General features: G+C 37.9%; 1 protein-coding gene across 3 annotated transcripts in view; it reads left to right on the top strand.

Moving 5' to 3' along the window:
• The first annotated feature begins 7,301 nt into the window (after window positions 1–7,301).
• Window positions 7,302–14,044, top strand: part of IL33 (interleukin 33) — a 45,942-nt gene continuing 39,199 nt past the window's right edge. For all 3 annotated transcript variants that reach the window (XM_011937305.1, XM_011937303.1, XM_011937301.1), the window contains exon 1: window positions 7,302–7,361. The gene's annotated coding sequence lies outside the window, so the exon portion shown is untranslated. The remainder of the gene's footprint in view (window positions 7,362–14,044) is intronic.

The following is a 14,044-nucleotide window of genomic DNA, read 5'->3' as shown; positions in this document are numbered from 1 at the left end:
GCACACACATGTTTACTGTGGCACTATTCACAATAGCAAAGACTTGGAACCAACCCAAATGTCCATCAATGATAGACTGGATTAAGAAAATGTGGCACACATACACCATGGAATACTGTGCAGCCATAAAAAAGGATAAGTTCATGTCCTTTGTAGGGACATTGATGAAGCTGGAAACCATCATTCTGAGCAAACTATTGCAAGAACAGAAAACCAAACACCGCGTGTTCTCACTCATAGATGGGAATTGAACAACGAAAACACTTGGACACAGGGTGAGGAACATCACACACCAGGGCCTGTCGTGGGATGCAGGGAGACGGGAGGGATAGCATTACGAGATATATGTAACGTAAATGACGAGTTAACAGGTGCAGCACACCAACGTGGCACATGTATACATATGTAACAAATCTGCATGTTGTGTCCATATACCCTAGAACTTAATGTTCAATAAAAAAATGAAATAAATAAATAAAGGGTGACAGATTTTGTCAAAAGCTTTTTCTGCATCAATTGAGATAATTACGTGAGTGGGGTTTTTTTTTTCTTCATTCTATGTGATTTATTACATTGACTGGTTTTTATATGTTGAACCACTCTTGTATTTTTGGTATTAACTTCCCTTAGTTATGACATAGAACCTTCTTAGAATGTTGCTGGATTTATGCAGCAGTTCTTATAGGGCAGGTCTACTAGTGATGAACTCCCTATTTTGCTCTGTTTTTCTTTATCTGATAACATCTTAATTTCTTAATGTCTTTCTCTCTCATTTTTAGAGAATAGTTTTTCCAGATATAGAATTGTTGGTTGACAATGTTTTTCTTTCATTCTTTTAAATATGTTGTCCCACTGTCTTCCAGCCTCCATGGATTCCGAAGAGAAACTAGCTAGTAATCTTATATATGAGTATCCCTTATACATGGTGAGAAACATCTCAGTTACTGCTTTCAAGATTTTCTTTTTGTCTTTGGCTTTTAACCATTTGGTTACAGTATATCTCAGTGTGAATCTTTTAAGTTATCCTGCTTGGAGTTCATTTAGTATTTTGAAAGTTTAGAATCTTGGTTTCTCATCAAATTTGGAACATTTTTACCATTATTTTGCCAAATATTCTCTCTGTTCCATTCTCTCTCCTTCCCCTATAGGACTCTCATTGTGCATATGTTGGTATGCTTGATGTCCTACCAGCCTTTTAGACTCTGCTCATTTTTTCCCCAGTCTTTTCGCTTTCTGTTCCTCAGACTGGACTATTTCAATTGACCCATCACTGGTTCTTGCTTCTGACTGCTCAAATCTGCTACTGAACCCCTCCAGTGAATTTTTTACTTCAGTTATTCTACTTTTCAACTTCAGAATTTATATTTGGTTCCTTTCTATATTTTCTATCTATTATTGATATTCTCTATTTGCAAAGACACCATTTTCATGGTTTCCTTCAGCTCTTTAAACATATTTAAGACATTTGATTTAAAGACTTTGCCTAATAAGTCATATATCTGGTCTTTCTCAAGAATGATTACTGTCACTTTTTAAAGTCCATACTTCATCGTTTCTTGGAATGTCTCATAATTTTGTGTTGAAAAGTAGACATTTTACACATTATAATACAGCAACTCAGGAAATTCAATTCTCCACATCCCCATGGTTTGTTGTTGCTGCTTGTAATGGGTTGTTGTTATCTGTTTAGTGACTTTTCTAAAGTATTTTTCTACAGTCTGTATTCTTTGTTACGTGTGGTTACTGAAGTTGGTGTTCCATTAGCTTAGAGGTCAGCTAGTGTTATGACAATGATTTCCTTAAACTAGAGCCAAAAATAGAAGCTGAAGAAAAGAAAAAGAAAAAATTACTCTCCTAGTTTTTTCAGATTGGCTCTATGTTGGGACACACCTTCAATGCATAGCAAAGCCATTTACAACTCTGCTTTGGTCTTCACTTCCAGAATGCATGTAGCCTGAAAGTCAGCCAGAGATGAAAACTTGGGGTCTTCTCAGCACTTTTCTGAACATGTGTACATTCCTAGCAATGAGTGTTGTCTTCTTGATTCCCCAGTACATGTGGGAACTTTTTAAAGTCCTTATTCCCCTCATGTATCTCCTTTTCTAACCTCTTCCTTTCCTGGCTTTTTTGATATGTCTATTGCTTGTTCTGACTGTTATCCCTTGCCCCAGATTGCTGCAGCCAATATTTTTACCTTTTAATGCTTTTGACAAATGCCACCTGAGAAGCCATGCCAGCCCTGGAAACATTTTGAATCAGATTTAAAAAAGGCAACTCATCACACTAGTCCTTAACGGAGCCCCAGACAGGCTGAAACACACAATCACAATTCTTTGAGAAAAACGTCCATTTAGTCCCTCTGGCACTAGCAGCATGCACCTGGAATATGGGCTACCATCTTGATAACTACCATTGATCTGGGGGATGGCAGATAGGGATAGCAAGTAGGCAATTTAAAATGCCACAGCGCTCTCTTCTGCACTGCATCAGCTTCTTCTTTCTTCATTAACTTTTCCATGGCTGTCATAAGTTTTCGACTATATGCAGAGTTCTGTGAAAGTTGATTTTGACAGTTTTTGCCAGCTTATTAGTTGCTTTTGTGGAGAAGTTCCTTATTCTGCCATTTTTGGTGACGTAGATTGAAATAATTCTACAACTGACTTGATAGATAAGAATATGTTTAATACTGAAAATGTTCCATGTGTGCTTGAAAGGAGTATGTACTCCCCACCTGTTGTATTATTGTTTATATATCCATATGTCCCAGCTCATTGTGTCAGCCAAAATTTCTATATTCTTCCTAATGTTTTTCCTGCTTGGCAACATTGCTAAGACACAACAAATTTCCCACTAGGATAATAGATATTTGTATCTCTCCCTGTAATTACCTTTATTTTCACTTTATGTGGTTAAGACTGTGTTAACAGGTGTTTGTGAGTGGGGATTTATTTCTTCCCAATGAATTTAATGTTATCATTATTCAGTAACTCCTGTTTTGTTTTATTTTGTTTTGTTTATGAGATGGTGTTTCACTCTTGGTCTATGCCTAGTCTAGAGTGCAGTGGTATGTTCAAAGCTCATTGAAGCCTTAAACTCCTGGTCTCAAGCACTCCTACCGCCTCAGCCTCCCAAGTAGCTGGGACTACAGGCATGTGCCTCCATGCCTAGCTAATTTAAAATTTTCTTTTGTAGAGACAAAGACTTACTATATTGCCCAGGCTGGTCTCAAACTCCTAGGCTCAAGCAATCTGCCCACCCCAGCCTACCAAAATACTGGGATTACAGGAAGGAACCACCATGCCCGGTATATTAGTCAGGGTTCTCTAGAGAGACAGAACTAATAGAATAGATATATAAAGGAGTTTATTAGGTATTAACTTACACAATCACAAGGTCCTACAATAGGCTGTCTGCAAGCTTGAGGAGCAGGAGAGCCAGTCTGAGTCTCAAAACTGAAGAACTTGGAGTCTGATATTCGAGGGCAGAAAGCATCCAGGACAGGAGAAAGATGTAGGCTGAGAGGTTAGGCTAGTCTCTCTTTTTACATTTTTCTGCCAGCTTTATATTTGCTGGAAGCTGATTAGATTGTGCCCACCATAATTAAGGGTGGATCTGCCTTCCCCAGTCCAGTGGCTCAAATGTTCATCTCTTTTGGTAACACCTAGATACACCCAGGATTAATACTTCGTATCCTTCAATCCAATCAAGTTGACACTCATTATTAACCATCACACCTGGACAGTAACTTCTTTGTATCTTTAGTATATGTCTCTTTAAAACAGCACTACATGGATCTTTTCTTTTCAAGTCTGTTAGTTTCTTCGACTGGTGCCTTTAGTCCATGTAATTAGATTACTGATATATTTGTGTTAAATCTATCATGTTTTGTTTTTTCTCTTGGTATTACCTTTCCTATGCTTTGTTGTCTCTTCTTTCTTGATTTCTGCTGCATAGACTGCTATTTTCTTCTCGTTCTATTTTTCTCCTCTAATCATTTGGAAGTTAGTTACATGTCCAATTTCTATTATTCTGAATTTTTTTTCTAGAAATTTAAAAATGAATACAGAGCCCAAAACTCAGGAATATTTTTACCCTCTTCCTGAGCAATACAATATACTTGGGAACTCTCATTCCTATCATCATCTTTCCAGATGTATAGGCTATTTTTTGTAATGTATTTGGTTCTAGTTTGTTTTTCTTAAACTTACAAGATATTATCATCAGTATTTACCACTAATATTGGTTAGCATTACCTCAATATGTATCATACTTTTTATTCTTCAATTCTGCTTATATCTCAGACCTACCATTTAGGTTCACCTTCCTCTGTGTGAAGTATATCCTTTAAATTTTCATTTTTTTAAGGTCTACTGGCACAAAACATCAATTTGAACTTTCTTTCTTTGGGAATAAAATAGTGCCACCAAATTAAGTATATGTCTATGGGTCAGCAAAATTTGAGACAGTCACCCATATAGCTTGCATCTACCCTGAAAGGAGAAAGTTAGTAAGGCAGATTTGGGATTTGGGAAGTAATAGGGTTGGGGATGAGGAACTATAAAAGTCATAAAACCTGGGGTGACCATATCTCAGTGTTTTCCTACTATTCTGGTCAAATGATTAACAACATTCTTTTCATTCTCAAAAATTTATGATTCAGATAACACGTTATATGGTTACTAGAATAAAGTCTGTACGACCTAACCCATAGTCATCCTGCCTTCTAGAGCCATGCTTTCATCTTCATTCAACCAGCTACTTGAGTAGCATGGAGTAACTTGTGGCAGTCCAATGTTACCGTTGAGAATAACCAGAAAGGCAGATAAGGAGAGAGAGCTGCTGAAGCAGTAAGGATGAGGGGCTAAGATTCCATAGAGAGATTAGCTAACAGTTATGGCTACTTTTCATAACAGTTACAAGAGCATTTGCCAAGGCAGGGAATCTGTATTTTACCAAGGTAGGAGGTCAATGCCAGGAGACAGAGAAATCACTGTTGATTGGTGCTGTGGGAATGAAGAGACAAAATTGGAAATTGGAAGGGCCAAGCCCCCAGCAAGAAGAGAGGGCTGGAGAACTCAACCTACATATGATGAGTTTCCTCTTCAAAACACCAGCTGAATTATGCAGCTGCATGGGGGTAAAGGCAGAAAAAAAAAAAAAATCAGAAAGCCTCTTAAAAGCAGAGCTGTGGTTTTGGCAGGCTTTTTGCTTTTGTTCTTGTTTCATAAAGAGACCAGAGTTATAGTTCATGACTGCTGGGAGAAAATGGAATAATTTTTTAAAAATTGTTTCATCCATGCCGGACATGGTAGCTCACGCCTGTAATCCCAGCACTTTGGGAGGGCAAGGCGGGTGGATCACGAGGTCAGGGGATCAAGACCATCCTGGCTAACACAGTGAAACCCCGTCTCTACTAAAACATACAAAAAATTAGCCGGGCATGGTGGCAGGTGTCTGTAGTCCCAGCTACTCAGGAGGCTGAGGCAGGAGAATGGTGTAAACTCAGGAGGCAGAGCTTGCAGGGAACTGAGATCGCACCACTGCACTCCAGCCTAGGTGACAGAGCGTGACTCTGTCTCAAACAAAAAAAAAAATTGTTTCATCAAAAAAAGAGTATAAGACAGGGGGACGAAATAGGGGGAAAGAAAGCCAGATAGTAGAAACAAATTAAAATTTATCAATAATTACAACAGATGTTCCAGTTCAAAGACAAATGATTGTCAAACTGGTAAAAAAACAAACAAACAAAAAACTGTATACCTCGTATATGTGACATATCTTAAATATAAGGACACAGAAAGTTTGAAAAAAAAAAACATGAAAAGAGAAACACTATATGAATACTAACCAAAAGAATGTTGGCAGAACTCTGCTAATGGAGAAAGCAGACAAATGGACAAAGCAGACTTTAAGGCATGAAGCATAACTAGAGATAAAAAGAGAAATTTCTGAAACAATGAAGGAAGTTTCAATACATATCATAAAGACACATTATTCATCCTTTGTAATTTCCTCAGTATTTGCAAGAATTCCCAGAGTAGAGTATGCTAATATTCCCTGGGCTGTTACTTGTCACCCCTCCCTCCTATTTATTGCACACAGCTCAATTCCTGATTAACTTTTGTCATGTTGGCATCCTGTCTGCTTGCTTCACTGCTTTATCCAAAGGGCGGACACAGCCATCTTTCTTCATTTCTCACAAACACAACACTATCGCTTGTAGCAGATGATTGCTCAGGTTTGGGGATGATTAAAGGGGATTACTGCACAGAAAATGAAACAACTTTAAACAAGATAACAGAGTTCCTTAGTTGTTTTTTCCAAAGGGGACTCCACCACAGTCACATTTTTCCAAGCCTGGTCAGCCATCTATTGCTGTCTCATTTTCTCTTTCCCCTGGATTCCAGAACCCTAACATTCTATCCCTCAAAATGCCATGAGAAAAACTAAAAAATTCCTAATTCATTTTACAGTAAACTTTTTTCTGCTGTCCCTTTGTTTCAAGCTCACCCTTCTAATCTTGTAGACTGAATGGCTGTAGGGGCTTGCTAGGGTAACAGTCCATCATAATATCCTTCTAAGTACAGCAGCAGTCTTCCTTCCAATGCGTGATCTTAGGATGTAGAATCAGTCCAAGTCTTAAAAGAGCATCACCTCACCCCTTTATTTTCTGCTACAGATGCCAAACGAAATGGAGAGAGGATGAGTAGGAGCAAAATTTCGCATGAGGTAAGAACAATTTCTCATGGGATCTACAGTACAGGATTTGCTTTTGTAATAAAGTATTATCTTCTGTGAGATTTTTGAGATGAATAGAAAGAAAAGATGAACAGGAGCAGGAAGACACGTCAGATATGTTGGAATACAGAGTATCTGACAGCTTTTATTTGCAGATGAGCTGCTTATTACTGATATGCCAAAGAGGGTCACAAATTTCTATTATAAAGGAATTTGGAATAAACTGATCTCTTAATGAAGGTTGTAAATTAAGAAGCCAATGGCCAAAAGTGAAAATATAAATGGCAAAAGAATTTCAAAATGAACAGTGCTGAAGTTGAAGTTTAGTTTAACTCCAAAGAGAGCCAAAACATAAAGTTTAGGGGCAGAAGAATCCTAATTGCTGGTTTAAAATATTAAGATGGAGGGAGGACGCAGAAAGTAATGAGCCTTAGAAGTTGACAGAATTGCAACTCTGTTGGCTCTTTACATGAGATTTCAAGCCTGCTAAAATCTTACCCGCCCAGATCTCCCTTCTAAGGCAATTTGGTTCTCTGCCAAACTTTGGTTAATAAAAAGAATCTAGACTCCTCTGAACACAGAGTTGCAGCTCTTCAGGGAAGAAATCAAAACAAGACCACAAGGTAAGACTGAATATTACGGGAGATTTTTAGTCAGATTTTGCAGAGTAAAACCTTGGGAACCATGGAGAACTGTGTTGTTTTTTGTTTTTTTTTCCTGAAAAATAAATGATAAGGCCAATTTGTTATTATTGCTAATAGCAGTAAAAGTCGAAGGAAATAGCTGTCAGTAACATAATTCCATTTGCTTTCCTTTGGGTGATTTCTAAAATTAATAAATTGCTAAAAGAGATTATAATGGTTTTTATAGTAAATTCTGCCCCCTCTATGAAACTTTATTTTATTTTATGTTCTTTAAGAGAGGGGATCTTGCTCTATAGCGCAGGCTGGAGCACAGTGGTGTAACTCTAGCTCACTACAGCCTCCAACTCCTGGATTCAAGCAATCATTCTGTCTCAGCTTCCCAAGTAGCTGGAACTATAGGCACACACCACTGTGCCTGGGTAATTTTTTTATTTTATGTAGAGATAGGGTCTTTGCTTTGTTGCCAGGCTGGAAACTTTATAAAGCAAGTTGATAATTCTACTTCAAACTCCTAATGCTTACTTAAGACAAACATGCTTGCAATTGTTTACAACTGGTTTTCAGTAAAGGGGGGACATCGCCAAGCATGGTGGCTCAAGCCTGTAATCCCAACACTTTGGGAGGCCGAGGCGGTGGATCGCCTGTGGTCAGGAGTTCACGACCAGCCTGGCCAACAGGGTGAAACCCCATCTCTACTAAAAACACACACACATACACACACACAGACACACACACACAGACACACACACACAAATTAGGTGGGTATGGTGGTGGGTGCCTGTAAGCCAGCTACTCGGGAGGCTGAGGCAGGAGAATTGCTTGAACCCAGGAGGTGGAGGTTGCAGTGAGCCAAGATCATGCCATTGCACTCCAGCCTGGGTAACAAGAGCTAAATTCGATCTTAGGAAAAAAAAAAGTAAAAGAGGAACAAACATGTAATTGCCCGATGGGCTCTTCCTGCCCACTGCACAGACAAAACCAATTCGCTGAAACCATGGCATGGCAGTGAAGAGTTTAATTGACCCAAGGCCAGTCTTGCCACAGAGGATTTAAAGTTATTACTCAAATCTCCCCAAAAATTTGGAGGCTAGGGTATTTCAAGGTTAGTTCGACAGGCAAAGGGCTTAGAGGAATAGGTGCTGCTGATTGGTTGGGAATAAAATCATAGACATGTGAAAAATAGTCCTCGTGTGTGCGCTGAGTCTATTTCTGGGTGGGGGCCACAGAGGAGTCACTGGTCATCAGAAATGCAAAAACCTGAACAGACATCTCTAAAGGTCAATCTTGGCTTATGCAATAGTGATGTTATTTACAGTAGTCACTGGGGAAGTTGCAAATCTTGTGACCTCCAGAATAATGGTTGGTAATCATTTTTCTATGCCTACATCTTGGCAGAATTCAGGCCCCTCTCTAACTCCTAACTTGGTGGTCTTTCATTAGTTTTACCAAGATGATTTACTTTTGGGAAAGGGTTATTATCATTTAAACCATACACTAAATTTCTCCCAAAGTTAGCTTGGCCCAAGCCCAGGAATGACCAAGCAATTTGGAGGTTAAAAGCATGATGGGGGTTGGTTATGTCAGATCTCTTTCACTGTCATAATTTTCTCACTGTTATTTCTCACTGTCAGTTTCAAATACAAGAACTGAGAGGTACCACCCCCTCAAAAATAAACTTTTGTGGAAAAATAAGGAATTGATACCCTAAATGGAGAAATTCAAAAGCTCATCAGTTTTGCTACTATTCTTCATTTACAGACTTTCCTTTGAAGATTGTCTTCTTTTCTTTATTCCTTGCTCTCTGCCTCCTCACAATTTTCTCTGCCTTTTCTTTCCACACATGAATATATGCCTCCATACTATTTTAATTAAGAAAATAGCACAAATCCAAAAGTATGTCCTGTGGCTGCCTACAAGTCCGAGACTTGAGAGTGAAGCGTCTAAGGCAAAGACCCGTACTCCCACTTCTGCACTGTGCTTCTGCCACCTGAAGCATCCTTCTGTGCCACACTGGGGTCCTATACTGTTTCCAACATTCTTACTTATTGCTTCTCAAATTTGTTTTTTGAATACTTAATGCTCCTCTTTTGATTTCCACCCAGAAAATGTACTGCTCTGAGTTCAGAAAACTTCAGAATCCTCTATTTCCCAAAGTTTAGGGTGCTTGAACTGAATCACACAGCTTGGTAGTGTCTTAAACAGTTAAGAACTTCTAGCACAAGCATCACACTTCCGTCAGCTCAAATTTCACATTTTCTCCATTCTTCTCTGAAAGGATCCTGGACCTTCTACCAATCTTTGGTTACTTCATAATTGATTTCCTAAGCAACCTAGATGTTCATCTCTTTCCCATCACTGTTTAGCTTACAGTATCTACAGCCAGAAAGTACCTCTTTCCCTTTCCCATTTATAGAGAGAAAAGAATCCTGAGGCAAACTTTCACTTAGGGTTTGAAATAGCCAGAACTGAAAATAAGGGAAGAGATTGAGAAACAGGAAATGTCACTCTTGGTCAGGGTTTCCCAGGGATTAAGGAAATAGAGCTTACAATTAACTTCGGGGAAACAGGCATGAAATTCAATTGTGAAAAGTTAAGTTCCATCAGGGAATTAAATCATTACAAAGAAATACTGAAGAGGGGTCAGCATTGGGAGAAGATAGATAGATAGATAGATAGATAGATAGATAGATAGATAGATAGATAGATAGATATCCATATATATAGATATTCTCCATATATATGTGTGTGTATATATATGCCTACATCAGAAAATACATATGTCAGTAAATCTGATACCATAAGGGTTTTTCTGGAGATGTGAGTCAGACTGTGCCAAAATCAATGTATCTTTCATTCAAGTTGAAATTTTGGCAAACATGGTGGAAATCAAGAGGATTATTGGAATTCACCTTCTTTGTATCTCAGTTTGTAGCAGGAACATTTAGAAACATTAAGACCAAATAACAGCAGAAAGAAACGTACCTTAATTCTATCAACAACAAAATGATTGGGTTAGGTTCAAGAATTTCAGGAAATCATGGTAGAACCTCTAATCTCTTCGGTTTCCTGTAGGTTCTCTGGTGCTGACATCTGCAAGCAAAAGTAACTTTTAAGGGGACACAACCTTAGTGGGCCTCAAAAAGTTCAGGCAAAGTTCAGTATGCAGGGAGTGGTAAGGAGGAGTGAGGAATTGGGGGTGCTTCCTGCCTATTGCAGACTCCTGGCACATGCTGCTCATGTTATTATTGGTAGATTACACTATACCTATGAAGGTATTTATTTTTGTTTTGTATTTTTTTAAGTGAAGAGTGCAATATAGCATAATAGTAAAAACACAAATTTTTAGAGGCAGTCAGGCCTCCAGTCCATCATCCATCATTGATCAGCTGTGTAATTTTGGATCTTACTTAACTTTCCTGAGCCTGAATTTTTTTCTCCTGTGTAAAATCTGAAACAAACAAGCAACGAAATCCCACTCATGACAGGTGTTGTGATGGGTAAAACAAGTTAGAAGCAGTCATCAAAGGTAGTTTATTAATCACTGACCATTTACTAAAAGTAAGACTTTTATCTTCCACATTATCCCTCACAGCACCTCTGTGAGGTAAATACTATCTCCGTTTATGAAATTGAGACAGTGGGATTTGAAAAGATTGTAGTACTAACCCAAAATCATAAAGTCAGTAAATTTCAGACCAGAGATTAAAGTCCAGGGTCAGGTCTCATTAAGAAAAAAGAACTAAAGAACAATTCCAAACTACTTCATTTAGTGCATCTCTAATCCTCTTCGTGAAGCTATTTTTTTACTCAAAGTTTCCATCATTTTCAAATATGAAAATATTAATGAGGTGACATTAAAACTTTCTATCTATTTCCTTCAGGGCTACATTCACTGTTGCCTGAGGGAAAGAGTTCCTGCCAGCCATCGTTCTCTTCTGTAACTTTTTTTTTTTTTGCCATTCCCATTGCTATTTTCAGAGCAAAGGAGAAGTTCACTTACAAACTTGGCTGAGTGCTTTACTTTTAATCAGCACCCAGTTTACATCTAATTCCCCTCCACTTTGAACACTCCATAAATTAAACGATTGTCATAATTTTCCCTAGTCATATTAGTGCATCTGAGACCTTTTGCAATGGTAAGAATGTTTTGCTCATTATTTCCCACGTAGTTCCTAGCAAATATTCAATATTTCCTTAAAAATTTCACAGAACTTCATAGTTTTGTGTGTCTGTTGTGCTCAAATCTCAGCCACTCTAACTTCTTAGCCTGCTGACTTATTAATGGCAATTGTTTAAGAAATGCTATTTAAGTTGTTTATAATTTCTTTTTAGAGGACTATATGCTTTTCTCCACTTGTTCTTTTCTTTGGAGAATTATTAGACCCAAACATGAACTTCCTCAAATCTGAATTTACTAGTTTCAAAGTTTTTCCCCCCTAAATTTTATTTTTCCATTATCTCTTATACATATATATTATTTGTCCACATTCTTTAACAATCCTGTTTAACAATACTTGATCAGTAGTCAGCATAACTACTTCATATTGGTAAATAATAATAATTATTATTATTTATTTTTGAGACAGAGTCTGTCACCCTAGCTGGAGAGCAGTAGCTCAATCACAACTCACTGCAGCCTTCACATCCTGGGCTCAGGCTATCCTCCCACCTTAGCCTCCTAAGTAGCTGAGACCATAGGCCTGTGCTGCCTCACCTGGCTAGTTTTTTTACGTTTTGTAGAAATGAGGTCTCACTATGTTGCCCAGGATGATCTCAAACTCCTGGGCTTAAGTGACCCTCCTGCCTCAGCCTCTCCAAGTGCTGGTATTACTGGTGTGAGCCACTGTGCCTGATCCATAATTTTTAAGTTTCCTTTAGTAATATTTCATCCTAAGCTTTTGAACAAGTTTCAGGCACAGAAATAAGTACCAATATTCATTCTTATGTAATTTAATGACTATCTCCAGCTTACTGTTTTTTCCCCCATAAGAAAAAAGGTCCATATTACCTGAATGTATGGTGGCATTATTTTTTCTTCACTGACTTATTCAAGAGCCATATGGTGTGTGGAACCTTAATCATAATTGTCAGTATGTAGTGGTCATTTAATATAATAAATTAGATGCTATTAAGTCAAAGGAGTATAAGCTGTTTTACAAAAAATGTTTGGAGGATACCATGCCTAGGATGTGACAGGTAATGCTTACATCTGGCTGTCCAATTATTATTACTATTCATTATGTCAAGTGGAAGAATTTCTGCTCAGTGCTATAAGGCCCATGAAAGCAGATTCAACATTTAGAAGCATTTAAAGTCATTTGCACTGTGATGTGACAGAAAAAAATATTTTTAAGTCTTTATATTTCTTAATTCATAAAAGTATCTTAGACAGAAGTCTAATATTTTGTCAGCATTCAATTTTTTTCTAGGTATTTATGGCAAAAGCTGGTAAAAGGGCATCTGGGTTTAGACCCATTGGCTCTCCCTACTATCTAGGTGGAACCATGCAGCAACTAGTAACCTCTAGAATGGCAGTTCACTGTACCTATTTTATGAAAAGTCTCTTGGCAAAGGAAAGGCTCCCAGTTATATTTATTTATCTGTACATCAGTGGGTACACTCAAGAAGAAGTCATCTGTCCACAGTGGGAAAATAATTCAGTCTTATCTTTGGGGAGAAGAGAGGCGTTTAACAGAGTCTTTTCACTTTAGTAGATTTCCCACTAAGCCCAGCTACCAGGTAAGTAAGGCTGAGCCAACTAAGAATTCCACAGAGAAATAATGAAGTCAGCAATTTGGAGAATAGCTGGAGCAGCCCATGAAGGAGGCAAAGTGAAAAGCTTGTCATACCACGGTGGTCAAGCTTCCAGACCTTTGAGTTGCATTTTCAGATCACCACACAAAGCAGTTCTGTTAAAACTTTATGGAAATGAAATATCCAGGGTGTAGATTGTGGCTTATTGTATTCAGATAAATGGCCAGAAGTTTCATATCTATGAGAAGAAGGCCTCTATACTCTTAAGTTTTAAATGGCTTGTAATAATCACATTTAATTTCATCTAACAATGTTGTGTGTTAGCAAGCAGCCAATTGGTTGTACAAGAAAATCTCATGCTTTCTACCCAGGTGATATTCAAAATATTTAATAGCTGGCATGGCATTGGCAAAGACAAATAAGAAAGGAACCAGCCTTGCAGCATACCAGCTAAATACTAGCATTGGGAGGGACTCTCATTTTGGCTTTTGACTATGCCAAATAAGTTGGATGGTGTGGCAGTGAAAGTGTTGTGGAATATATTACATGCTTTACAAAACTTTTAATAACCTGTGCTATAGTATCAGTTATTTCTGTCACTATTCAAAAAGCATACCTCAAACACAAAAAGAAAAGCCTGCAAAAGTTATGCTATCTGTAACTTTAGCCTTGGCACAAGGAAAAACTTTCACACATTTTTTTGTTTTAGTCAAATTGTCACCATTTAGCACACGGAATCCCCTTTATACTAGCTCACTTGTTCTTTTAAAATATAAGCACAGAATTTTAAATAATGCATTCCTGCTGTCAGGCAGCAATTTCTTTTTAATTTTGAAAGTGTTGATGTCGTATTAACTGATTTTTTCTTTTTTTTCACTTGGTAGCTACATTTGTTCCTGGAGGATAAG

The sequence above is a fragment of the Colobus angolensis genome, unplaced genomic scaffold, assembly GCF_000951035.1.
Source record: "Colobus angolensis palliatus isolate OR3802 unplaced genomic scaffold, Cang.pa_1.0 Scaffold162, whole genome shotgun sequence".
Lineage (NCBI taxonomy): Eukaryota > Metazoa > Chordata > Mammalia > Primates > Cercopithecidae > Colobus > Colobus angolensis.
Note: the sequence above shows the minus strand (reverse complement) of the source record. Positions and strands in the feature narration are given on the sequence as shown.